This window comes from Ursus americanus, chromosome 23 (genome assembly GCF_024610735.1).
Source record: "Ursus americanus isolate L20-20 chromosome 23, mUrsAme1.1.p, whole genome shotgun sequence".
Classification (NCBI taxonomy): Eukaryota; Metazoa; Chordata; class Mammalia; order Carnivora; family Ursidae; genus Ursus; species Ursus americanus.
The window spans coordinates 41,328,282-41,355,718 of NC_142149.1; the positions used below are offsets into that span (position 1 = coordinate 41,328,282).

Sequence of the window (27,437 nt, forward strand, 5' to 3'; positions counted from 1 at the left end):
AAAACAGACACTAATTTGCCTAAGTATGTTGTGATAGGATCTGTGTTACGTGGTCAGTAAATCACTTTTCCACTTCTTTTGCTTCATGTCAAATTTGTTTAAAACAGATCATCTTATCTGCCTTACAGTAGTACTTGTTGGTTTTGTCCTTAGTAGAGTAGAAATAAAAATAAAAAATTTAACATTTTGGAAGTTTGTCGCCGAGTGCTTTTTGTGATCAAAGAGTAGTCTTGAAGTCTGTTCATACTTTTTTAAGTATTTAGATTTACTGACGAAGTGATTTCAAAATGTTTCATATATGAATGTTCTAGGATTATTATTTTTTTACAAAGCAACGAAGACTAAAATATGTACAGATATGGATTCTTTTGATATTTTACTAATAAGTTGTATTTGGTGTTTAAGCTTTGCTTAGTGGGTGACTTATTTTAAAATACTTTCGAATGCCGTGTATATTTAATGTTGGTCAGAGCTTTATTGGTGTGTTTGTTGCATTTTGAAACCTGTTTTAAGACAGGGATTTAAAGATGTTTGTAGTGTTAGGCACAAATTTCATTTCTGTCATCTCATTTCATGATTTTGATATAGGGAGGCATATTAATGATATATCAGTTTATTTTTCCTCAGAAAGTAGAATTCTTCTTGCTTTCTTTATTCCCTTTTTATTTTTATCTGAATTCATTTTGACTTAAACAGCACTTCTCATTTGAATCTTTATTTCATGGCACAAAGCTGCATGTTGTGGTCTGTAGTTTCCCCTTACATGGGAAATTCTGCCATAAAGTCTAATTCTGTATGTTATGGTTTGTTGTCGATAATTCATATATACTAGTATGTATAAACTCAAGCATACTGCTCAGCAAGGGATGACTGTTTTTGTCTTGGAAAGATGCAGGCAGAGAAGATTTGTCAGTAAAGGCTACAAAACTTAAGGATGTACACAGAATATAAGTAAACTACTTGCTCTATTTCAAAATGCATGCTGGAACTAAGAGATATTCCTAAGGACAACTAAAAAGAAACCTTGTTTTCCATAGCTTGTAAGAATTCTAAAAGTGGTAAAAGTATGTTCTTTATCAAATAGATAAATTCATTATCGGGGAAAAACTGCCTGAGGGTTATTTCAGCTGACCTCGATGCCACTGTCAGAATACTGAGAGCTGTTAAGTCTGGGTTTGGTTGATTCCAGTTTAGTATGGTACTTATGTTTCTAAATAGTTCATCTACAAAATGGCAGTGTACATCACTTCCTGTTCTTTCACAACTGACTCTTTCTCTGGATTCCCTTTTAATGACTTAACTTTTGGCATTCTGATATCTGATTTGTTAATTTGGTTATAATTCTCATGTTTTTTAGATGGAAGAATTTCTAAGAATCAACTGGGTTTAATAGTCTAAGATTATCTTGACAGTAACTAAACTTCCTTCCAAAACTACAGGATAGTTGCTCAAACATATTTAAACTATGAGAGGTTTTAAAGAAGTATAACAGTGTACAGGACCAAAAATATGAGTGAACTGAATAGAAAATAATTATTGTATTTTCTATAATAGAGATTTGGGAAGAACGATGGATATGGCAATTAATTGAATGTGTGTTAATATTAAACAGACTTTCTCTATATCAAGGCACATACATATTTGGTCCCATGTTACGATGCTATTCCATTAATAAGAAAGAAGCTGATTAGTTACAGAACACCAGAAAGACTAGATGTTCTTTTTAAATTTTAAATAAATAAATAAATAATTATTTTTAAAGTAAGCTCCACACAGAGCCGAACATGGGGCTTGAACTAACGACCCTGAGATCAAGACCTGAGCCTGAGATCAAGAGTCTGACAGTTAACCAACTGAGCCACCCAGGCACCCCAAGACTAGATGCTCTTATCTGAACATAAAGAGTATAATTTATTTTTTGTAATTTGCTGGTACTTAGTGGATATAAATACTTAGTAAATCCAGAAATTATCTAGGGATGAACTGTTTGCATTGAAATTAGATTTGAGATTAATCTGTTATTCACATTACCTGGAAATAAATTCTGTGTTTTTCATTTGACTGATTTGTGTATTAAAATCAGTTAATTTTTTCTTTGTATCCCTTTGGTTATCAGTAGTGTCTGTTATAATTGCATTCATACTAATTTAACCTTTGATAGGAGTTTTTTGGTATGTATTAGCTGTAGTTCAGTTCAGGATCATACGTGAATGAGTCTTTTCTAAAAAGTGTTGTTTCTGTAGTCAAGTCTTGCATAAAATTGAAATTGTTCTGTTAAACGGATTGCCAGTGTTATGTTTGTCTGCCTTTAGGTTTCTGCATTTGTTCATGGCTGGATTATTTTTTTATAATTATAAGAAGATTTCAAATTCTAAGGTGTAAGTGAAAAAGATACAAACCTGTATTATTTCATTCCATTACATTCCATTTTTGGATTAAAGTATTTTAAATTTTAGTGGTAAAAATTGATGTTTAATTTCATTAAAGATGTCTCAAACCTTCTAAAAAATCCACAAGAGGGGTGCCTGGGTGACACAGTCGTTAAGTGTCTGCCTTCAGCTCAGGGCATGATCCTGGAGTCCTGGGATCGAGCCCCACATCAGGCTTCTCCGCTGGGAGCCTGCTTTTTCCTCTCCCACTCCCCCTGCTTGTGTTCCCTCTCTCACTGGCTGTCTCTCTCTCTGTCAAATAAATAAATAAAATCTTTAAAAATAAAAAATAAAAAAAATAAAAAATCCACATGAATTGAAAAGTTGTGTGGAGGGACTAGAAACAATTATTTTCAATTGGGATGTATCTGTCAACATTTGGTAACAATTATTTCTGTCGGTCTCTTCCATTTGTGCTAGAAGCAGATTTTTTGTTCTGAAATACAGTCAAAGGCAGCATCTTTTTACCTAGTGATAAAATTAAGTGGCCTATAAAAGATGGAAAGGTTTTTCAAAATATAAGTATCTGGCGTGTAAATGTAAATGAAAGTACAGGTATATAGCTTGTTAAAAATGTCAATGTCAGTGATATTTAAACATAACTACCTTTTTAAAAAAAATTTTTTTTATGTAAGCTTTAGGCCCAAGGAGGGGCTTGAACTCATGACCCCAAGATCAAGAGTTGCATGCCCTACTGATTAAGCCAGCCAGGTGCCTCTAAACATAATTACCTTCTTTTTTTTTTTTTTAAAGATTCATTCGTTGGGGCGCCTGGGTGGCTCAGTCGTTAAGCGGCTGCCTTGGGCTCAGGGCGTGATTCTGGCATTCTGGGATCGAGTCCCACATCAGGCTCCTCCACTGGAAGCCTGCTTCTTCCTCTCCCACTCCCCCTTTTTGTGGTCCCTCTCTCGCTGGCTCTCTCTCTGTCAAATAAATAAATAAAATCTTAAAAAAAAAAAAGATTTTTATTTATTTATTTATTTATTTATTTATTTATTTATTTATTTATTTAACAGAGAGCAAGCACAAACATGGGGAGTGGCAGAGGGAACAGGAGAAGCAACTCCCTGTTGAGCTGGAAGCCCTGACTTGTGGCTGCATCTCAGGACCCTGAGACCATGACCCCAGCTGAAGGCAGACATTTTTTAACTTTTAACAACTGAACCACCCAGGTGCCCCTAAATATAACTGCTTTTAGTTGGCCTCTAACTTTATCTTTAAAGTTGAGAAGGGGCTAATTTTTCCTTTCAATAAACTTATTCAGTGTAATAGTTTTTTTTTTTTTTTTAAGATTTTATTTATTTATTTAACAGAGATAGAGACAGCCAGTGAGAGAGGGAGCACAAGCAGGGGGAGTGGGAGAGGAAGAAGCAGGCTCATAGTGGAGGAGCCTGATGTGGGGCTCGATCCCATAACGCCGGGATCACGCCCTGAGCCGAAGGCAGGCGCTTAACCGCTGTGCCACCCAGGCGCCCCCAGTGTAATAGTTTTATGCAGATTTGGAAATAGATGAATTATTCCATTTAAAAAAATATGCAAAATTTAGTTCTGAGAAAAGCACTGACAAATAATGGAATGGAACAAGATATTCTGATTTGCAGCCACTAATAATAATAAAACTGGCACTTAATATATCTTAATTTCACCATTTATTAGCTGTGTAATTTCTTTATGTAACTTTTTTAAGCCTTACTTTCCTCACCTATAAAATGAAGATAGTACTTACTTTACAAGGTTGTTAGGTATAAATGGGATGACTGTTCTTAAGTACTTAACATGTTGCCTGATACATAGTAAATGCCCAGTAAGTTATTGCCTATATCACACTAGCACTAGCTACTTAGTAAATGTTTACAAATGAATACAGGGATTCTAATATTTAAGACTGAAGTGCATCCCATAATTTTGATTTGGATTAATACATTTGAAGCTCAAAATATGTTTTTGAAAGAAATGATTAGAATTTCTAATCAAGAATAGCTTACAAACTTTTTGTACCTATATAGTAGACTACTATGTAGTTCTGTGAGAGATTTTTCTTTGTGGATAAAGCGTATCCTAAAGAACGAACTTTTCTTTCCCTTTGGTTCTTTATTTTTATGTTTAAGAGTCAGTTGATGTCACTCTTCTACTTCCTGGAGCTCTTTTCACCTTCCTAGCTTTGAAGGCATCCAAAGTACTCATGCTCTCCTAGGCTTATTTTTCTAGGTATCCTTTGTGTGTCCTTACCATGAAGTGCTTTGTATTCCACAGTGTATTAATTAACAAACATTGAGTGATGATCATATTCCAATAATACATGGAGGAATTCTGTCTTTTCTCATTTTTTCCACCTCCTGAATATTTTCTTTAAGTAGGTACTTATGAAAGTAAGGAACTTCAATGGTCGTCAGTTCCTCTAAGCCACTGCTTTTCAAACTTTAGGTTATGACTTATTAGTGGCTTGTGAATTCAATTTAGTGGGTCACAAAAACAATTTTTTAAAATGAAAAATAGTAGGAAATGACGGAATGTGGTATGTAAGTAAGGGTAAGCATTCTAATGAGAAACTTATTTTTTTTTTTGCTGTATTTTTGTGTGTTCTGGATACACAGTTAAATTTTCTTGAATTTTCTTTTTCAACTCATCCTTTTTACTGTTTGTTTATTAATTATAGTAATCTCTACATCCAATGTGGGGCCCGAAACTCAGAGCCCCAAGATCGAGTCACATGCTTTTCCACTGAGCCAGCGGGGTGCCCCAGCATCCCTTTTACTTCTAATGTCTCTGAAGTATGATATATATATATTTTTAAAGATTTTATTTATTTATTTGACAGAGATAGAGACAGCCAGCGAGAGAGGGAACACAAGCAGGGGGAGTGGGAGAGGAAGAAGCAGGCTCATAGCCATAGTGGAGGAGCCTGATGTGGGGCTCGATCCCATAACGCCGGGATCACGCCCTGAGCCGAAGGCAGACGCTTAACCGCTGTGCCACCCAGGCTCCCCTGAAGTATGATATTCTTGTTCGTTTTTTTCTTTTGGTAAGTCCACTTTCAGTCTCTCCTGATTCTAGTCTCAAGTCTGTTTGGTAATTATGTTATACATATTTACCTTTCTTAGACCTCAGATCTTGTTAGGGTACTGAGGACTTTGTCTAAAAGATCCTGGTTAGGGGGATGCTGGGTGGCTCAGTCAGTTAAGCATCCGCCTGCTGATCAGGTCATGATCCCAGAGTCCTGGGATCAAGTCCTACATCGGGCTCCTTGCTCAGCGGGGAACCTGCTTCTCCCTCTTCCTGCTGCTCCCCCTACTTGTGCGCACGCTCTCTCTCTCTCTGACAAATAAATAAATAGAATCTTAAAAAAAAAAAAAAAAAAGATCCTGGTTAGGGTACCAGCAATTTTGGGTATGATGGTAACTTTTGAGTTTTTTATATTGGTTTTTATATTCAGGAACCTGTGTTACCACGTATCTAGAGTCACACCCTATGTTTATGAGTACAGTTGCTTAGGAATCGCAGAATTTATTTTTGGGGCACCTGGGTGGCTCAGTTGGTTAAGTGTTGGACTCTTGATTTCAGCTCAGGTCATGATCTCAGGGTCCTTGGTTGGAGCCCCACTTTGGGCTCCATCAGTGGGGCGTCTGCTTCTCTCCCTCTGCCCCTCTCCCCCACTCATGCTTGCTCACTCTCTCTAAAATAAATCTTAAAAAAAAAGAATTTACTTTTTAAAAAGAAAAACTTTATTTGGAACATATTGAGAAAATGTCTTTTATTTTTATTTGGGCCATACGTGGATTTTAAAAATATTGGAACATGTATTTTAATAGGATTTATAAGTTGACTGTTTAAATATGTTAAATAACTATATTAAGTATATTTTTAAAATTTCTGTGTGCTTCAGTACCTGACATCTAACCATATCCTTATGTTTTGGTTAATGTTTTTAGTCCAGTTGTAGTAGTTATGAGTCTCTAGTTTGTATTTTTATTTTTATTTTTTAAAGATTTTATTTATTTATTTGACAGAGAGAGAGGCAGCGAGAGAGGGAACACAAGCAGGGAGGGTGGGAGAGGGAGAAGCAGGCTTCCCGGTGAGCAGGGAGCCCGATGCGGGGCTTGATCCCATAACGCTGGGATCATGACCTGAGCCAAAGGCAGACGCTTAACAACTGAGCCACGCAGGCGCCCCTGTTGTTTGTATTTTTAATTGATTTCTTCAGATTTATTTCCACTGAGACTGAGAAATTTCAGAGAAAGTTGATGAGCAGCATTTACTAAACAAGCTCAAGGTTTTTCCTTTTTTACACTTAGAAATTTAGTTTTACTCAAAATTGGGAAAGCTTTCTCTCTTTGCTAAAAGCATCTATATTCTTGATTGTAAAGACTAAAATTACTTATATATCTGTGAGTGTATTTGATAGGGAAACTTTACTCTATTGTTGCATAGAAACTCAGTATAGTATGTGTGATAGTATTTAATATGCAGTGTTTCAGTAATCTCATGCTGTATATATGGTAGATGATGACTGTTGTTGTATGGACCATCACATTATAGGAGTATGGTATTTGGGGTTTATTCTTCTTAGAATTAAAGGGTTCTGAGTCCCAGAGGAGCAATATAACATGCTCACTTTCAGATTCTTTACCTTTTGGGGGGGAGGGGCTTAGGGAGGGAGAAAAAGAGAATCTTAAGCTGGCTGTGGCCAGATGCAGGGCTCAGTCTCACAACCCTGAGATTGCCTGAGCCGAAATCAAAGAGTCGGATGCTTAACTGACTGAGCCACCCAGGCGTCCCTCCGATTCTTTACTTCGACATATAGTTGTTGGTGCTAATTTTTCTGTTATCTAGAAAAGCAAAAATAATTTGAAAATAGAGTAATGAAAAGATCCTTTTATTTTCAGTTTAGATACTGACAAATATTTTTGTGTATTATGTGTGAATGTTCAATTCTATAAAATAATGTTGTAAAACTTTAGAGTAAAGGGATTTTAAGGAGAAGATGTGAAATTTTTCTATTTAAGAAAGAGATGTCCTGTAATAGACTTGGTTATTAGCAATGGAAAGTATAGAATTTGGATATCTTTTTGTTTACATGACGTTTTGATTGAACTAATTATACATAAACATACAAATGTATAGTAAACTGGTGGGAGAGAACACTGTGTTCATGAATAGCATGGCTTGAAAGAAAATAAAAATACTGATGTACGAATTTTGTTTTTGTAATATGTATTGGATAATTCAGTAAGTTAGAAGAATAAGTTTTATAAGAGTTTATTACTATAGGGAAACATGTTATTCCAAAATCCTAAATAATGGGTTGTTACCAAATGAATTTTTTTCTTTCTGTGGTTGAATACATATGAAGTAGATGCTGTTTATTATTTAATAAATAAATAAATAGGGTGGTGGGGATTTTTTGGTTTATATTTTACTTTGATTTTGCATTTAGTAGTTTTAGTATTGGAATTGATTAGATTTTGTGCCTGTAAAGAGGGCCAAATATGATTTTTGATAATCAACAGGAATGGACCTACTTTGAAAGTTGCCTGTTTTGAGAACTTTAAATAGGAATCAAAAAACTTTTGTTTATCAGATTTGGAATGTAGATATTTTAATAATGTATCATTCTTTAAAAAATTTGCCTTCAGTTGGATAATTAGCCTCCTGATATTTTACTCTAAACAACTGAATTTAACAGGCATCTAGTTAATTTGGAAGTCTTGGAAGTACAGATTTTCATTCAACCCTCCAGGTGATGGTGTGGAATATATTAGGGTAGGAATGGTGAAACATACAGTAAGCAAACATCTAAAATGTCTTTTATGACTGTCTTTGAGGGGGTACATCCAGTCATTAACAACAAAATGTTTCTATTTTTGACATATGAAATGTTATTAAGTAACAAAAAAACTGTTTTTGACCATTTGTTAAGGTGCACTATTATTATGTTAAATTACACTGGATTAAAGTTAAGTGGAATGGTATCCTAAATTTTAGTGTGCATTATTTTACTCTATTCTGGTCACGCTGTGATATGAGATTAACACATTTTTTTGAAAGCTTTCTTTTTTTAATCCTTTTGAAACATAGTCATTAAGCTGTTCAGTTTACTCATGCTTAACAATATGGAAATCAATTTCAATTTAACACTTTTGAGATATTCAGGTTATAACTTATGTTTTATTGGCGTATACTATGAAAACACCAAATTTATTGCATGGTGCAGTGGGTGTTATATGCAAGTAACGAATCATGGAACATTGCATCAAGAACTGGGGATGTACTGTATGGTGACTAATATAACAAAATAAATATTATTAAAAAAAGAAAAAACACCAAATCAAAGTACTTTAAGTAAATAAATAAATAAATAAATAAATAAATATCTTTGGAAGAAAAAAATAAAGACTACCAGTTTAGCCAGTAAACTGTGTAGCTTTAGCTTTATTTTAATCAAAAGATTTGGTAATAACACATGAATTTATTATAGATCTTTGATTCCTATATTCTAGGTACTGTGCTTATAATGACATCTATTATACATTTTGAGTGCTCTTTGCTAAGTACTGTGTAGGACTTGATCCTTCCTGTTGTTCAGTTTAGTAGGTATACAGACTTGCAGATGAGTACATATAATATATTGACATTTTAGGGAGGATAATTAATTTTTATGGGCGTCTGTGCTGTGTATTATGGGATATTTTGGAGCATTTCTGGCCTTACCAATTAGATGCCAGAAGCACCCCCCCCCCCCGTGACAATCAAAAATGTCTCCAGACATTGCCAAATGTCTCCTGGGGAACAAAGTCATTTCTGATTGAGACCCACTTGTATAGTGAATGCTAAGGTTATGGGGAGTGGAATGTACAAAGAGTTGTAGCACAAGTGAAGATAGAGTTAAGTGATATTTAGGTGGAATGATCCCTGAGGGAATGAGATTTTATGTAGGTCTTGAAGTACGAATGAAAAGGATATTAAATACCTGAGAGCGTGAAAGATCAGTATCTAAGAGGGTGATTACTAATGGTTTGTGGCTATAGGTTATTTTTGTGGTTTGGGATGAATATTTGGTAAAATGAAGGTGAAAAGTACTTTGGGGCCATCTAATTTCCTTCTTTTTAACTAATTGAGATATAATACAGCAGGGTGTAAATACTAAGTGTAAGCTTGTTGAGTTTTTGCAGATGTATACAGTCATGTAACCACCATGCAGAATATTTCTAGCACTTCTTACAGTTATTTCTTGAAGGACCATTTTTGCTGTGCTAGTAACTGATGTGAAAATCATATAAAAGCAGGAGTGTGATATGATTATAGTTATGTTTTAAAAAGATTACTCTGGAGATAACGGAGAATAAATGGGAAGAGATTATATTTAGGAAGACTGGTTAGAAGCTTATTACAGAAGTCTAAATAAGGAGGAGAGCTGATATGATGGATTTGAGAGAGATTAAAGCAGAAAAATTGATGGGATTGGGGGTTTACTAGAGGTAGGGGAAGGATATATTAAGGATGACTTTGTTTTGTAAGCATATAAGCAAAATACAATGATTTTGGCTTTGGTTGTATATTTGTTGGGAGAGACCAGGTAGTGTTATGGTAATGGACAGTTCAAAAATGTTAGTGGCTTTTAACAGGACATTTTTTGCTTGACATGCTATATGTATCCTATGGGTTGGTGGTGGATTCTGCTTGTTTTTGCTATGCAGGGTCTCAGATTGATGGAGGCTCCATCTCAACACGTGGTTCCTTGATCTCCATGGCAATAGGAAGGAGACTGTCGCTAATAACTCACTGGCTCTTAAACTGTCTAGAAGAGGGTCCTGTCATTTTGTCGTATTGTTCATTGGCCAGAGCAAGTCTTACGGTCTTAATAGATTTCACAGAAAGGGTAAGGAAGTGCAGTCTTACTGTGTGTTCTGAAGAGAACTGAGATATTTCAGCCATGGTAAATATTTGCCATATGTTGAGTTATAGGTTATTCAGTCTTTTAAAAAGTGAATTATGTTGAAATTTATGGTAAGAGTTTTAGTAGTAGTAAGAGGTGCCAGTTATTGATAGAGAACTAGTTGTACTCTACTTGGGTAAGTAGAATTTATTTGGCAGTAGGGTGGAGGGAGGAAAAAAAACTTTTTGATTGATCAATCACATACTGCTAGTTTTTAAAATTTTTAAAAAAAGATTTTGTTTATCTGAGAGAGAGAGAGAAAGCTCGCTTACGCACTCACAAGCAGGACGAGAAGCAGACTTCCTGCTGAGAAGCCCGACGTGGGGCTCTATTCCATGACCCTGGGATCATGACCTGTGCTGAAGGCAGACGCTTAACTTTGACGTTGCCACCCAGTTGCCCCTGTTTGTTTGTTTGTTTGTTTGTTTTAAATATTTTATTTATTTATTAGAGAGAGAGTGTGTGTGCAAGCATGGGGAGTGACAGGCAGAGGGAGAGGGAGAAGCAGGCTCCCTGTGGAGCCAGGAGCCCGGTGCCAGGCTCCCTCTGAGGACCCTGAGATCATGACCTGAGCTGAAGGCAGATGCTTAACCGGCTGAGCCACCCAGGTGCCCCCCCTCCCCTGTTTTTGTTTTTGTTTTTGAGATTTTATTTTGTTTTTGTTTTTAAGATTTTATTTGTAAGTAATCTCTACACCTATCTGGGGCTCGAGCTTAAAACACTGAGATCAAGAGTTCCATGCTATACAGACTGAGCGATGAGCTCAAACCTGCTGTGTTCATATTCATTCATTCATTTTTTTTAACCATCTTGTTATGTCTGCCTATATCATAATAGAGTTTTTATTAGTGTTTGTGAAAATTTTTCATTGGTTCTTTGTACATGAAATACTAGTAGTGTATGTGATTTATTTCTCTATTACTCTTCCTTAGTGAGAATTTCCTTTCAGGTGTGGGAATTGCTAGTCTTGGGGGTGTTGGTAGTTAGAATAAGAGGAAATCTGGCTGTTGGGAATAGAAAAGTCAAAGAAGACTGAGTCAGGATTTTGTAAGAAAACCTTAGGAAAGATTAAAGGAAACAAATCTGATTTGTAAAACTGTCTTCCTGTCTCTGTTGAGGGAAGGAAAGGGCTTATCTTCGAGGGGCTAACAGTACTTTGACATGAAGTTAATGGGCAGAGCCAAGACTCTCTATAATGGGAAAGGCCTGTGAGAAGTCAGTCAAAGCATTTCTATCATACAAGCTATCCATGCATCTTGGAACTATGGTTGTCTTTCGGAAGTCATTAGCTTTTGCCTTAAAATCAGAAAAATCTTAAATAATGGAAAAAAGTTAAATTATTTAAAATAAATTTATAACTGTACATGATATAAAATTCAAAATATTCATAAAGATATACCATGAAAAGTAAGTTATCCTCCCATGTCTAGCCCCTTCCCATACTGTACCCCTTTGTATGGATAACCACAATTTCTTGTGTATCCTTTCAAAGATAGTTGATATTAAACATTTGAATGGTGGATTAGGCATCAGGAGAAAACGCTCCTACTATGCATGTCTGCAGAAAAGTAGTACACATTTACAAGCACTTCATCAAAAATTCTGAGGAAAGGGGCGCCTGGGTGGCACAGCGGTTAAGCGTCTGCCTTCGGCTCAGGGCGTGATCCCGGCGTTATGGGATCGAGCCCCACATCAGGCTCCTCCACTATGAGCCTGCTTCTTCCTTTCCCACTCCCCCTGCTTGTGTTCCCTCTCTCGCTGGCTGTCTCTATCTCTGTCGAATAAATAAATAAAATCTTTAAAAAAAAAAAAATTCTGAGGAAAGACATGAAAAATTTATAGTTAAGTCGGTAGAGCTGGTGACTGGTTCAGTCGGTAGAGCATGTGACTCTTGAGAAATTACTTAAAAATAAAAAAATCTTTAAAAAAAAGAAAAATTAAAGTTAGTAAATTAACTTTGTGGTACACATGGAAAATTTAGGCTATGTGAATGTAATTGGTATTCTCTTAGTAATTTATTAGTGTATGCAAAAACATGCAAAAAAATTTCTAAGAGCATAAATCTGGTGACCTTAGTTGTTCCTGACCCTGTTTTCTTTTTTAATATTTTAAGTGCCTAAAAACATTAATTTATTAGGTTGATTTTCAGGGAACAGGACTTTGAGTTTAGAGAGAGGCTCTTTCCCTGTTTGCAAAATACTGTGTTAAATGCTAGGAGATAAAAGGTGTTCATGAAAGACATTTTAGAATTCACAAGGAAAATAAATATTCATGTGTGGTCCTCAGTTTCTTCCTGGTGATGCTTAACACTATTAATCATCCCCTTCCTTCTTAAAAATTTTATTTTACTGACCCCTTACTCTAGATGTCTCTTAGCACTTGATACTTTTCTTCATTTATATCGCTGGTTCTCTTTCTCTGTCCTCTTTCCACTGCCTCTCCCAACTTCATTACACCCAACTGCCTACCTGAGAGGTCTTACATTTCTTGGATATATCATTTTCAGCACATATAAAATGAACTCATATTTTTCATCTCCCCTTGCAAAAGGTTCCCCTTATTTACCTATTTCAAGGTTCCCTCCTTTTGCCCCTCCCCCTGCTAGTGCATGTGCGCATTCTCTCTCAAATAAATAACTAAATCTTAATTTTTTTTTTTTTTTTTTTTTTAAACTTGAGAGACGCCTGTATGGCTCAGTTAGTAGAGCATGAGACTCTGGATCGCAGGGTCAAGAGTTTGAGCACCACATTGGGGGTAGAGTTTATTTTAAAAGTAAGTAGGAGCGCCTGGGCCACTCAGCCCATTAAGCGACCAACTCTTAATTTTGGCTCATGTCATGATCTCAGGGTCCTGAGTTTGAGCCCCACATCCCGCTCTGCACTGTGCGGGGAATCTGCTTGAGATTCTTTCCCTTGCCTCTCCCCTTGCACTCATGTGCTGTCTTTGTCTCTCTAATAAATAAATAAATCTAAAAAAAAATCTTTAAAAATAAACATTTTAGTCACAGTTTTAAAATTAAACAAGACTAAAAGATGACAAATGTATACCTTCAGCTTGTATTAAGGGAGGAAGCCGCACAATATGTGTATTCAACTTAATTTCCAATATATAACCACCCCTTTTCTGATGATCCAACTGTTTTCTCTAAGACTTCTTACGGAATAACTACATTAGTTTTTCACCTATTAAACCTAGTCTGCATTGTGAATCTTATGTGTGACTATTTCTCTCACCTTATTTTGAACAAAAGCAAGGAAGAACAGACAAATTCTCAGTCCCTTTCTTTCACTAGTAAATATGAAAATATGTTAAGAGGATAGCTCTCATGTTAAGTGTTCTGACCAACAAAACAAACACACACACACCACAAAAGAACACAAGTCAATTTTTGGAGGTGGCGGATGTGTTTCGTGCCTTGGTTGCAGTGATGGTATGTAAGCAAGTGTATACTTATGTACAGACTCATCAAAATGTATACGCTAAGTATGGGCAGTTTTTAAAAAAGATTTTATTTTATTTTTAAAGATTTTACTGAGAACATGAGTGCGGGGGGGGGGGGTTGCAGGGCAGAGGGAGAGGGAGAGAGAATCTCAAGCGAATACCCACTGAGTGCGGAGCCCCACGCTGCATATCACAACCCTGAGATCATGACCTGAATGAAATCAAGAGTCAGGCACTTAACCCATTGAGCCACACATGCACCCCAAGGCAGGGCTATCTTTCATTCATCTTTTATTATTTAATGAATATTTGTTAAATGACATTGCAGTTGTTCCTTTATTTCTCTTTCCCATCTTATCATTTCTGAATCCCCAGCATCTGGGATGGTGCCTGGTAATTGGTAAAGTCCTAGTAAATATTGAATGAATTATGCTTATTTTGGTTTACTGGTTTGTTTTGATATTGTCCTAGTTAAATCAAATGAAACTGGTTTAAGCTTAATAGAAGAATGCTTGATCTTCTTGTAGTATCTTTTCCCCCATGAGTTACTGTTTATATTTGGACATTGGAACGTGAAGTGTTATTAAACTTTAATGATTTGCCATGGTAATTATTTCTTTGAACAAATGATAAAAACTGATATTCTAAATTTTTACGGATGTTTTGCTTTTTTTTTTTTTTTTTTTGGTGATTGTCCTTTTGCTTAAAGAGCTGTTACAATAATTGCTTAGAATAAAACGCATCTCTCACTTGCTAATATTCTGGCATATCATAAAAATTCATTAACTGTGAGGGTCACCTGGGTGGCACAGTCAGATAAGCATCTGACTCTTGGTTTCCCCTCAGGTCATGATCTCAGTGCTGTGGGATCGAGCCCGCATTGGCTCTGTGCTCAGTGCAGAGTTGGCTTGAAGGTCTCTGTCTCCCTTTGCCCCTCCCTCTCTGTCAAATAAATCTTTTTTTTTTTTTTTAAGATTTGATTTATTCATTTGACAGAGCACAGCAGGGGGAGCAGCAAAGGGAGAGAAGCAGGCTCTCCCCTGAGCAAGGAGCCCAACTTGGGGCTCGGTCCCAGGATCATGGCATCATGACCTGAGCCAAAGGCAGACGCTTAACTGACTGAGCCACTCAGGCTCCCCAATAAATAAATAAATCTAAAAAAGAAAATTCATCGAACTGTGAAGGAGTAAATATTGTGAAAATTTAATATTTCTTCCATTGGATTAATTATAGAAATCAAAGTAAGTGCTGGGATATCATTTTAATACATAGCTCTCAGTAGTTAAGGGGTTATTGTAACTTTGGAGATTTCACTAGAATTGGTCATTCTTTTTCATATTTTTTTCCAGCTTTTTAATTGATACACTATAATGTGTTTTAAAGATTTTGTAATAATACTAGGCTTGCAGAAAAGTTGCAAAGTTAGTAGAATGTTCAGATATGCCTTTCAGCCCTAATCTTATATAACCATAGAATAATTACCAAGACAAGGAAGTCAACATTTTATAATATTATGAAGTTAACCTTAGTCCTTACTTGAATTTTACTACTTTTTTCACTAGTAACTCTTCTCAGTTTCAGGATCTCACACTACAGTTTATTTGTCTTTTGATTCTCTAATCTGTGATGGTACCTTGTCTTTTATGACTCCTTGACACTTTTTTTTTTAATGTTGATGCTTGGTGAGTACTGGTCAGTTGTTTTTAATATGTCTCTCAGTTTGGGCATGTTTACTGTTTTCTCATGATTAGTTTGAGGATATGTATTTGCTAAGAATACTGCAGAATGATATGGTGCCCTTCTCAGTGCATTATGTTAGGGATATGACACATGATGTTGATAGGTCTTATTACTGTTGATGTTAACCTGGTTCATTTGCTTAAGTGGTATTTTCCACATTTCTCCACTGTAATTACTGTTTTCCCCTTTGTAATTAATTAATAAATATCCTGAGACTGCATTTCATGGTACTTATGTCAAAACCCAAACTGACACGTGTATATTACTTATTAATTAAACTGCAGACTTTATTTGGATTTCTGTTAATATGTTCTCTTTCTGTCACAGTCTCCTCTGAAATGTGGTTTCTCAGTCCCTTCTGTTCTTATTATTTTTCATAGCTTTGATAGTCTTGAGGAGTGTTCTCTATGTATCTTGAAGAGTATCTCCCATCTAGTTTTGTCTGATATTTTTTTCCTGATTACCCTGAGGTGATGGGTTTTTAGAAAGCATATCATAGGGGTTCCTGGGTGGCTCAGTTGGTTGGTTGATCATCTGCCTTCGGCTCAGGTCATGATCCCGGGGTCCTGGGATGATCAAGCCCTGTGTCGGGCTCCCTGCTCAGTGGAAGTCAGCATCTCCCTCTGCCTCCCCCCACTTGTGGTCGTACTCCCCCCCCCCCCCCCCGCAAAATACAGAAAGAAAGAAAAAACAAAAACAAAGAATACCGTGGATGTCTAGTGTCTTCCCCAGGACATCCTGTCTGGAGGTACGTGATGTCCACGTGACAACACTGATGGTATTAGCCTTCCTCACTTGGTTAATGTAGTGTTTGCCAGCTTTCACTACTGTGAAGTTACTATTTTTCTCTTTCCTTACTCTGTTTCTTCGGAAGTGAGCCACCAAGTTTAGCCCATCCCTTGAATGGGGAGGGGGCTCATGTGATTTTGATTTGCATTTTCTCAGTGTCTCTTCTTGTGCTTATTTGGGATCTGTATTTCTTCTTTAGCTAAGTGTCTGTTCAAATTATTTGACCCTCCCCTCCATTTTAAAATTGGGCTGTTTGTTATTATTTAGTTATGAATCTTTATATATTCAGGATTAAGCCCTTTCTTTATTAGATACGTGTTTTTTTTTTTTTTAAGATTTTATTTATTTATTTGACAGAGATAGAGACAGCCAGAGAGAGAGGGAACACAAGCAGGGGGAGTGGGAGAGGAAGAAACAGGCTTCCAGCGGAGGAGCCTGATGGGGGGCTCGAACCCAGAACACCGGGATCACGCCCTGAGCCGAAGGCAGACGCTTAACGACTGAGCCACTCAGGCGCTAGATACGTGTTTTGCACATCTTTTCTCTCAGGCTCATTTTTTGTTTCTTAATATTATCTTCAAAAAACAGAAGTTTTCAATTTTGATGAAGTTCGGTTTATCAGTTTCTTTTATGGGTTGTGCTTTTGGTTTTATATCTAAGAAATCTTTGCATAAATCAAGGTCACAAAAAATTTTGTTCAGTACTTTCATATAGAAATTTTAAAGTGTGAGGTTTTACATTTGTGTGTGTGTGTGTGTATACACGTAAACTTTATTTTCCATCAACCTTATTTCCATTTTGTTTGCCTTTGTAGTAGAGCAGCTTAAGACCACTCATCGATTGTTCCTACCCATTCAGTGGCCTGAGCAGTGGGAGCTACAAACCAGACTTCAGTGCCAGGCTGGATGTTCCAGTCCTCAGTAGGGAACTGCAGAATAGGCTCAGAGGGCACCTGCCTGCCTTCAGACTGGTCTGCGACTTCAGGTTGAGTAGCAGGGAACTTAGGACCTCGAGCCGTCCATTCACCCTGAAATTCCTTCTGGGTCACAGTCTTTTCAGCTGTGGCCTGCTCTTCCTTTTCAATCTCTTCAGAATCTCTGTGGAAATAGAGATCAGGCATGACCTCTCATGGATGTTCGTGGGAAATGGTGCCACATATGTGCAGAACTTCCTGGGCCAGCATCCACCACATCAGACCATCTGAGTGAGCTCCCTTGTTGCAAGGGATAGTAATGTCCACATAGTGCAGAGGAGAGTCTGTGTTACACAGAATGATGGTAGGCAGGTTAACATAAGATGCCTCTGGAACAGTAACCACCAAAAGTCTTGGCTCCCAGAAGGCTGCATGGATCTCGTTAGTGAATTGTTTCTAAAGTGAAGTGGCCAACAGTAGGAGTGGCTGCAGTAGCAGCCCCAAACATCAGTACAGCTTGCTGGCCAGTATTCCTGGATGATATGACACTGACTTCAGCTGGGTTTTCAGTGGTAACAATGGCACGAGCTGCCAGCAGAAGCTTCTCTCAGGTTCTCTTCAGATTTATGGTGTAGATGCCATCATTCTTCCTTTTGTAGATGTACCGTTCCATTTGGAAGTCAACCCACCTAAGTGGGTTCCTGCTGCAGGGAATTTGAGGACAACCCCCTCCTTCATCTGCAAGACAACATGAGTTGTCATTTTGAAGAGCATTGACCCTTTAGCAATATTGAGTCTTCCAGTCTACCACTGGGGTCTCTCTCTCTCCATTTATTTAGTTTATTTTTGCTTTCTGTCATCAATGCTTTGTAGTTATCAGCATACAAATCTTGCACATATTAAATTTATCCCTGAGTATTTGAAGATTTTTGATGTTATTGTAAATGTTACTTTTATTCCTCCAAATTTCAATTCTGCTAATACTGTGTAAAAATATAATAGATTTTTGTGTATTGATTTTGTATTTTGCAACTTTGGTAAATTCACTTATTACTAAGTTCAGGCAGCTATTTTATAGATTATTTGGGATTTTCTAAGTAGACAGTTATATTTATGATTAAAGACAGTTTTATTTCTTCTTTTCCAATATGAATGCATACCCTTCCTTCCTTCCCTTTCTCACCCCCCTTCCTCCTCTCATCTCCCCCTTTCCTCCCCCTCCTCTTCCTCCTCCTTTTGCCTTATTGCGCTGGCTAGATCCTTCAGTACAATCTTGAATAGGTGTGGTGAGAGAGTGGATATCCTTGCCTTGTTCCCCATCTTCTGGGGAAAGTATTTAGTCTTTCATCATTACATATGATATTAACTGTAGGGCTCTTATAGATAATCTTTATCAAGTTAAGGAAGTTCCTTCTATTTTCAGTTTGCTAAGAGTTTTTGTCAGGAATGAATTGAACTTTGTCAAATGCTTTTTTTTTTTTGCCTCTACTGAGATCATATGATTATGCTTCTTAAGTCTAATATAGTGAGTTCTATTGATTGATTTTCACTCCAGGGATAAACTTTGTACTTGGTGTGATGATACTTTATTACTTTCATAAGTTGCTGGGTTCTACTTGCTGATATTTTGTTCAGAGTTTTTGAATTCATATCTATGGGAAATACTGGACTGTAGAATCCTTGTTCATGTCTCTGGTTTTGGTATCATGGTATTGTTGACTTCATAAGTTAAGTTAGTAAGTGTTTATATGCTAGACAAGTTTATGTAGAACTGATGTTCGTTCTTTCTTTCTTTCTTAGTTTCTTTATGAGAAGCAGGGAGGGGCAGAGGGAGAGTGTCTCAAGCATCCCAGGATGTGGTTGGACTAGACATGTTGGGTGAAGGAACCAGGAGTTAAATAATACACAGTAAATACATATCTGGTTTGAAGAGCAACTGCAGTATATGCAGCACTGGTAGTGGTGTCTCTGAGGTGGTGGAACTATTCTACATTAACCAATTCAGGACTACATGAGATTGGTATCATCCAGCATCAGAATATAGCTGCAGGGTTTTGTGAACTATTCCTATTTGTAACTTTAAGAAACTGATGTTTTTTCTAGGTCATTTTAATATTTCTAGAGTAACAAATAATAAGGACAATAATATATACAACCTCCAACTAAAATTCTGTTGTAGTATAGATAACGGAGTGGTACAACATTAGAAAACTTTATTTATTTATTTATTTTTAAATGCCTTTTTTTTTTAAGATTTTATTTATTCGACAGAGATAGAGACAGCCAGCGAGAGAGGGAACACAAGCAGGGGGAGTGGGAGAGGAAGAAGCAGGCTCATAGAGGAAGAGCCTGATGTGGGGTTCGATCCCATAACGCCGGGATCACGCCCTGAGCCAAAGGCAGACGCTTAACCGCTGTGCCACCCAGGCGCCCCAACATTAGAAAACTTTAAAACAGCAGCTCTTTTTGGATTCCCCCCAAAGCGTGTCTGTACTCTCCTTCAAATGGGCCTCTGTCTCAGGGGTCGGATTCACCTTCACTAAATCTGAGATTCCATTCTGTCCCAAGATGAAAGGAACACAGAGGAAGACATCATCTTTTATTCCTTAGAGACCCTTAATCATGGTGAAAATTGGATGCACCCACCTAAGATTCTTCATTAGACTTTTGTCAAATCTGCCACAGTTTCGTGGCCCAGGATGTGTAGTCTTTCAGTTTGATCACCTCATAGGCACTGTCGACTACGTGCTTGTGAACCTCTTTCCACTGTTGCTTATCTGTATCAGTGCCAAAGTCAGGGCACAGATTTTTCTGGGAGACACCAGCAACATTTACTCCTTACAGGTACACTAGAGTCTCCATGCTCCCTGAGTACCCACCCATGGCAGTTGATGGGTGAACTACCTACCCCATTAGGTAATGGAATTGGACTGAATCCAGATTGCAACCACTTCCAATAACAAGGTATTTTGGGAAAGCTGCTTATATTTCAAGCCACGTAGGTCAAGATATCTACTGGATTGGAGACAAGCAACTTGTAGTTTAGGCTGTATTTTACAGTATTAGGGATGATGAATTTAAAGGTGTTTCTTTATGCTGGGCCAAATTAAGATGGCTTTCTCTGTCTTGCTGACATGCCCCAACTGTGATAATAACCAGCTTGGAGTTTGCAGTCATGTTATAGTTTTTGCCAGAGACAATTTTTGGTACAAGGAAAAGGCTGCCATGTTGGAGATCCATCATATCTCCCTTCAGTTTGTCTTCCATGACATCAACAAGAGTACGTTCATCTGCCAGGTTCTTCAACAGCACCAGCCCCAACAACTGTAATCTTATTCTGGGGGTATGGTCTTCCTTATAAAGATTCTGAATCAGCTAATCCTTGAGAGTTGCCATATTGGATTTAGAACAATATGGAATCAGGGTACACGTCTGGCAGGCAGGCAGGTGGGCCGGCGGGCAGCGTTGGATTTAGACTTGGCAACAGCAGCTTTGGTACCCTACTATATCTTATTTAGAATTGTTTGGTTTCCAAATATTTAGGAATACTCTTCTAATTTAATTTCTTATTCTCTGTGGTCAGAGAATGCACTGTAATTCTATTTGTTGAGACTTGTTTTATGGCCCAGTATATGGTCTAGTTTGGTTAATGTTCCATAAGCACTTGAAAAGAATGTGTATTCTTTTTTTTTTTTTTAAAGATTTTATGTATTTATTTGACAGAGATAGAGACAGCCAGCGAGAGAGGGAACACAAGCAGGGGGAGTGGGAGAGGAAGAAGCAGGCGCATAGCGGAGGAGCCCGATGTGGGGCTCGATCCCACAACGTCGGGATCACGCCCTGAGCCGAAGGCAGGCGCTTAACCGCTGTGCCACCCAGGCGCCCCAAGAATGTGTATTCTTTGTTGGATGGAGTGCTTTATAAATGTGAATTAGGTCAAGTTATTTGAGTGTTAAGTTTCTGTATACCTGTTGATTTCCTGAACCTGTTTGCTCAATTATAATATTGAAATATCAACTATAATGATTCATTTGTCTATTTCTTTTCAGTTTTGTCAGTTTTTCTTCATGTATTTTGACGTTTTATTAGGTACATACACATTTAGAATTGTATATTTTTATTTTTTAATTAAAAAAAAATTTAAGGATTTTATTTATTTGAGAGAGAGTGAGAGGGCATGAGCGGGGGTGGGGGGAAGGGGCAGAGGGAGAGAGAGAAGCAGACTCCTTGCTGAGCAGGGAGCCCAACACAGGGCTCGATCCCAGGACTCTGGGATCATGACCTGAGCTGCAGGCAGGCGCTTAACCAGCTGAACCACCCAGGTGCACAGGATTATTGTATATTCTTGAACTGTCCTTTTCTCATTATGAAATAATCCCTTTTCATCTTTGGTAACACTTCATCATTCTTTAAACAATTGTGTTAAAATATACATAACATAAAATGAACCATTTTAACCATTTTAAAGTGTACAGTTCAGTGGCATTACGTGCACTCACAGTGTTGTGTAACCATTGCCATTATTCATCTCTAGAACATTTTTATCATCTAAAACAATGTATTCATTAAAGAACAGCTCCCATCCCAATCCCACATTCCCTGGGCCTGGTAACCTCTGTTCTTTCTGTCTCTGTGAATTTGCATTTTCTAGGTAGCTAATATAGGTGGAGTCATAGAGTATTTGTCCTTTTGTGTCTGGCTTATTTCACTTAGCATAATGTTTTCATGGCTCATTTGTGTAGTTGCATATCTTACAATTTCATTCCTTTTTAAAAGATTGAAAACTACTCCATTGTGTGTGTGTATCTCACATGTTCGTTTGTTTATTCATCTATTTTTTTAAAGATTTATTTACTTATTAGAGAGACGGGAGAGGGAGAGAGAATCTGAAGCAGACTCTGTGCAGAGTGCAGAGCCCAAGTGGGGCTCAATCCCATGACCCCAAGATCATGACCTGAGCCGAAATCAATAGTCGGATGCTCAACCAGCTGAGCTATCCATGTGCCCCTGTTCATTCATCTATTGATAGACTAAGGATTGTTTCTACCTTTTGGCTATTGTGAATATTGCTGTTATGAATAGTGGTATACAAGTATCTCTTTGAGCCCCTGCTTTCAATTTTGGGTATGTACTCCTGTATTCTTTTTTTTTTTTTTTTGAAAGATTTTATTTATTTATTATTTGAGGAAGAGAGAGAGAGATAGCAAGAGGGAGAGCACGAGCGGGGGTCGGGGGGTGGGAAGAGGGAGAAGCAGGATCTCCACTCGGCAGGGAGCCTGATGCAGGGCTCCATCCCAGGACCCCGGGATCATGACCTGAGCCAAAGGCAGACTCTTAACCGCCACCCAGGTGCCCCTACTTTAGTATTTCTTATAATGCACATCTGCTGTTAATGAATTCTCACAGATTTTGCTTGGTTAGTATTTCACCTTAATTGAAAGAAACATTTGTTTGATGTAATTGTAGATTGACATGCAATTATGAGAAATAATAGAGATCTTGTCGACTCTTTACCCAGGTTCCGCCAGTGGTAACATCTTGGGTAACTATAGTGTAATAGCACAAGTAGGAAATTGACATTAATACATTGACATTGGCCTTATTCACATTTCACCAGTTTGCCTGTACGCCTTTGTGTGTGAGTTTGTTTGTTGGGTTTTTTTTTTTAAGATTTTATTTATTTATTTGACAGAGAGAGAGACAGACAGCAAGAGGGAGAGTATAAGCAGGGAGAGTGGGAGAGGGAGAAGCAGGCTTCCCGCCGAGCAGGGAGCCTGATGCAGGGCTGGATCCCAGGACCCTGTGATCACTACTCGAGCTGAAAGCAGACGCTTAACAACTGAGCCACCCAGGCGCCCCTGTTTTTTGTCTGTTTGTTTATTTGTTTTTTTGACAGAGAGCACAAGCAGGGGGAGCGGGAGAAGCAGGCTCCCCGCTGAGCAGAGAGCCCAACGTGGGGCTCAATCCCAGGACCCTGGGATCATGACCTGAGCCGAAGGCAGTCGCTTAATCGACTGAGCCGCCCAGACACTCCTGTGTGAGTTTGTATATATATTTAGTTCTCTGCAGTTTTATCTACATGAGTAGATTCCTGTGACAGCTACCACAGTCAATACAGAATAGTTCCATCACAAGAATCACTTGTGCTACCCTTATTGTCACAGCTACCTCTCTCCCTTACACACCCCAACCCCTGGAAGTCATTTGTGTTCTTCATCTCTACAAGTTTGACATTTAGGGAGTGTGTGGAATTATACAGTGTATACTTTTGAAATAAGCCTTTTTTCACTTAGCATGCTTTGCATGAGATTCATCTAAGTTGTTAAATGTACCAGTAGTTTGTTCTTATTGCAGAGTAGTTGTTTGATGTGCATGGACCATGTGTTTAACCATTTACCTACTGAAAGATATTTGGGTATTTCCGTTTTTTGTTATTACAAATGAAGTAGGCATACAAATGGTATAGGTTTTTGTGTGAACCTAAGTTTTGCTTATCTGGGATAAATATCTAAGAGTTTAATTGTTGGGTCATAAACAACACACATGTTTAGTTTTGGAAGAAACTGCCATACTTTCTAGAGTATCTGTAACAATTTACATTTTTGCTAATGAGGGGAGCCTGGGTGGCTCAGTCTGTTGAGGGTTGGACTCTTGATTTCAGCTCAGGTCATGATCTCAGGGTTGTGGGATCAAGCCCTGCATCGGGCTCCATGCTGGACATGGAGTCTGCCTGAGATTCTCTCTCTCTCTCTACCTCTCCCTTTGCTCCTTCCCCTGCCTCTCATGTGTGCGCTCTCTCTCTCTCAAATAAGTAAATAAATACCTTTACATTTCTACTAATGATATATTAGTAATCCAGTTTCATCATATCTTCACTAGCATTTTTTTTATTGTGGGAAATATACGTAGCATAAAATTTACCATTTTAGCATTTTAGCCATTTTTAAGTGTATAGTTCTGTGTGGGGCGCCTGGGTGGCTCAGTTAATCATCTGCCTTAGGCTCAGATCATGATCCCAGGGTCCTAGGATCGAGCCCCGAGTGGGGCTCCCTGCTCAGCAGGGCGTCTGCTTCTTCCTCTCCCGCTTCTCCTGCTTGTGCTCTCCTTTTCTCTCTCTCTGTGAAATAAATAAAATATTTTTTTTAAAAAGTGTATAGTTCTGTGACATTAAGTACATTCACATTGTTGTGCAACCTTCTCTACCATCCATTTCCAAAACTTTTTATTTTTCTGCAGTTAAAATTCTATATCAATTAAACACTTACTCCTCATTTCCTCCTCTCCCCAGCCCTTGGGAATTATATAATATTTGAAAGGAATCATACAATATTTGGCCTTTTGTGACTAGCTTATTTTATAGCATTTGGTGTTATAATTTTTTTTTTTAAAGATTTTATTTATTTATTTGACAGAGAGAGACAGCCAGTGAGAGAAGGAACACAAGCGGGGGGAGTGGAGAGGGAGAAGCAGGCTTCCAGCAGAGGAGCCTGATGTGGGGCTCGATCCCAGAACTCCGGGATCACGCCCTGAGCCAAAGGCAGATGCTTAACGACTGCGCTACCCAGGCACCCCTATAATTGTTTTTTTTATCTTAGCCATTCTGATAGGTGTGTAGAATCACCTTCAATTTTAAAGTATATTTTTACCATGTATGATAGTCTAAATCGACAGTGTTTTTAGTACACGAAAGATGTTATGCCATTATGTTTTTGACTTGCACAATTTCAGATGAGAATTCAGCAGGCATTCTTATTTTTGTTTCTCTGTAGGAAATGTCTTTTTTTTCTCTGACTAGTCTTAAGACCTTTTTTATTATTGATTTTTCGGTAAGTTTACTATGATGTACCTTTATCTTGATTTGAAGTTATCCTGGAGGTGTTCATTGAGTTTCTTGAATCTGTGGGATTATAGTTTCCATCAAAATTAATTTTTGGTCATTATTTCTTCTAATAATTTTTTTAGTTCACCCACTCATGTGGTACTCCAATTGCATGTATGTTAGACCACTTAGTATTGCCCCACAGTCACTGTGATCCTGTACATTTTTTCTTTTTTTTCGTCTGTGCTGTTATATGGTTAGTTCTTATTTTCATGTCTCCATGTTAAAAGATCTCCATGGATCTTTTAAAAATTTATGTGTTTTCTTCAGTGTCACATATGCTATTAGTCCCATCCAGTACATTTTTAAATTTCTGAATTGTATTTTTCATCCTTTGAAAAGGATCCATCCATTTTGTTCTGTTTCGTTTTTTTTTCCTTTCTTTTTCCTCTCCTTATTATGTGTATGTTCTTATTTAAATGCTTATAGATATTTAGAATAACTAATTTAATGCCCTTTTCTGCTAATTTCTCTTTCATTTTGAGGTCTATTTTTGTTGATCAATTTTTCTGCAGGTTATGGATAACATTTCCTGGGGTTTTTGGTATGTCTTTTTTTTTTTAAATGATTTTAATTTTAAGTAATCTTTAAGTAATCCCCAATATGGGACTTCAATTTACAACTCTGAGATTAAGAATTGCATGCTTCACTGACTGAACCAGCCAGGCACCCCTGCTTTTTTTTTTTTTTTTAAATATGGAAGGCTTCATGAATTTGCATGTCATCCTTGCACAGGAGCCATGCTAATCTTCTCTGTATTGTTGTAATTTCAGTATATGTGCTGCTGAAGCCAGCACTTTTTTGGTATGTCTTTTAATTTTTGATTGAGTGTAGTATGTTGTGACTTTTTTTTTAAATGCTGAATTTTTTGTCTATCTTCAAAGAATGTTAAACTTCCTTCTAATGGGCAATAAAGTTACTTGTGGATCAGCTTAATCCCTTCAGGGCTGTTTTCAAGCTTCATTAAGGTAAAGTTAGAGTAGTCTTTCTACTAGGGCTTATTTAGCTTTACTATTAAGTTATGACCCTTTTGGGGGTCTCTACTGAGTGCCATAAGTCTTCAATAAGGACTCTCCATTGTGGTTGAGTTGGAACTCAGACATCTTCCAGCCTGTGTGACTTCTGGGAGTTTAGCTCCCCAGTAGTTGATCTTTGCCTGGCCTTATTGGAGTTTCACCCTATGTATGTGGAACTTAATTCAGCAAAATATTGGAAGGCATACCCTAAACAGTTCTGGAATTCTTTCTCTAAAAAGTCCACTTTCTCTATTTCAGTTGGCTTAGCCCTCCTAAACTCTTATCTTTGTCTTCTTAGCTCAGAGAGTGCTATCCTTTACTTGGAATGCCTTTGCCTGTGCTGCATTCTGGGAAGTGTTTCTAGGTGGAAAGCCAGTAACCAAAGAGCTTACCTTGTTTCACTTCTCTCAAAGATGTGGTCATCTGTTGCCTCATGTTCAGTGCCTAAAAAGGAATTTTATGTTTTTCCAGTTCTTCAGGTCTTATGACAGGAAAATAAATTCTGTCCCAGGTACTTTATCATTGCTCAGAAGCAGAAGTTGATCCCAAATTTGCACACACCAAGTTTCAAAAACAATTTGATTAGTTTAAAATTTTTCATAATATTATAGCCAATATTGTGATATTATCCTTTTTTTTTTTTTTTAAAGTTTTATTTAAGTGATCTCTACACCCAACTTGGGGCTTGAACTTACAACCTTGAGACCAAGAGTTGTGTGCTCCTCTGGCTGAGCCAGCCGGGTGCCCCTGGTGATGCTATTCTTTTTTCTTTTTTTAAAGATTTTATTTATTTGACAGAGAGCACAAGTGGGGGGACTGGCAGGCAGAGGGAAGAGCAGGCTCCCCACTAAGCATGGTGCCCAGTGTGGGGCTCGATCCCAGGACCCTGGGAAGGCAGATGCTCAACCAACTGAGCCACCCAGGTGCCCTGGAGATACAATTCTTGATTGAATTGTGACAGCATATACTTGACATATTTCTACTCCTCCTTTTGCCTTTTGGAAGAGTTAGTGGGGTCAGTGGAAGAATATAATCCATATGGAAATAAGTGAATGTAATATGTAATAAAATAGCTGCAAAGTGGCATGGAGATTTTTTTTATTTAAACAATATCTTGGTGTGTTAGTGGAATTGATAAGAATTTACACACAAGGGAATAATTGAAGTCGATTTGGAAGGGTGGATAAGATTTATAGGCAGAGATGGTGGGATTAGCATTCCAAGCAGAGAAAATAGCACTAGTACATGTGATGCTGTTGGTGAGAAATAAGTTCAAAAATGTCGGTTGGACCCAAAT

At 37.6% G+C, this 27,437-nt stretch overlaps 1 protein-coding gene, 1 non-coding gene and 2 pseudogenes across 3 annotated transcripts in view; 1 reads left to right on the top strand and 3 right to left on the bottom strand.

Moving 5' to 3' along the window:
- The window catches only part of TAOK1 (TAO kinase 1), a 151,788-nt gene that overhangs the window by 1,727 nt on the left and 122,624 nt on the right, over positions 1 to 27,437 (top strand). The gene's annotated exons all lie outside the window — the stretch shown is intronic.
- On the bottom strand, positions 17,156 to 18,007 carry LOC123777101 (small ribosomal subunit protein uS2B pseudogene; annotated as a pseudogene).
- LOC123777100 (L-lactate dehydrogenase A chain pseudogene) lies at positions 19,586 to 20,641 on the bottom strand (annotated as a pseudogene).
- Positions 25,815 to 25,921, bottom strand: LOC123777209 (U6 spliceosomal RNA). Its single transcript, XR_006775602.1, has one exon. It is a non-coding gene; the product is annotated as a U6 spliceosomal RNA (small nuclear RNA).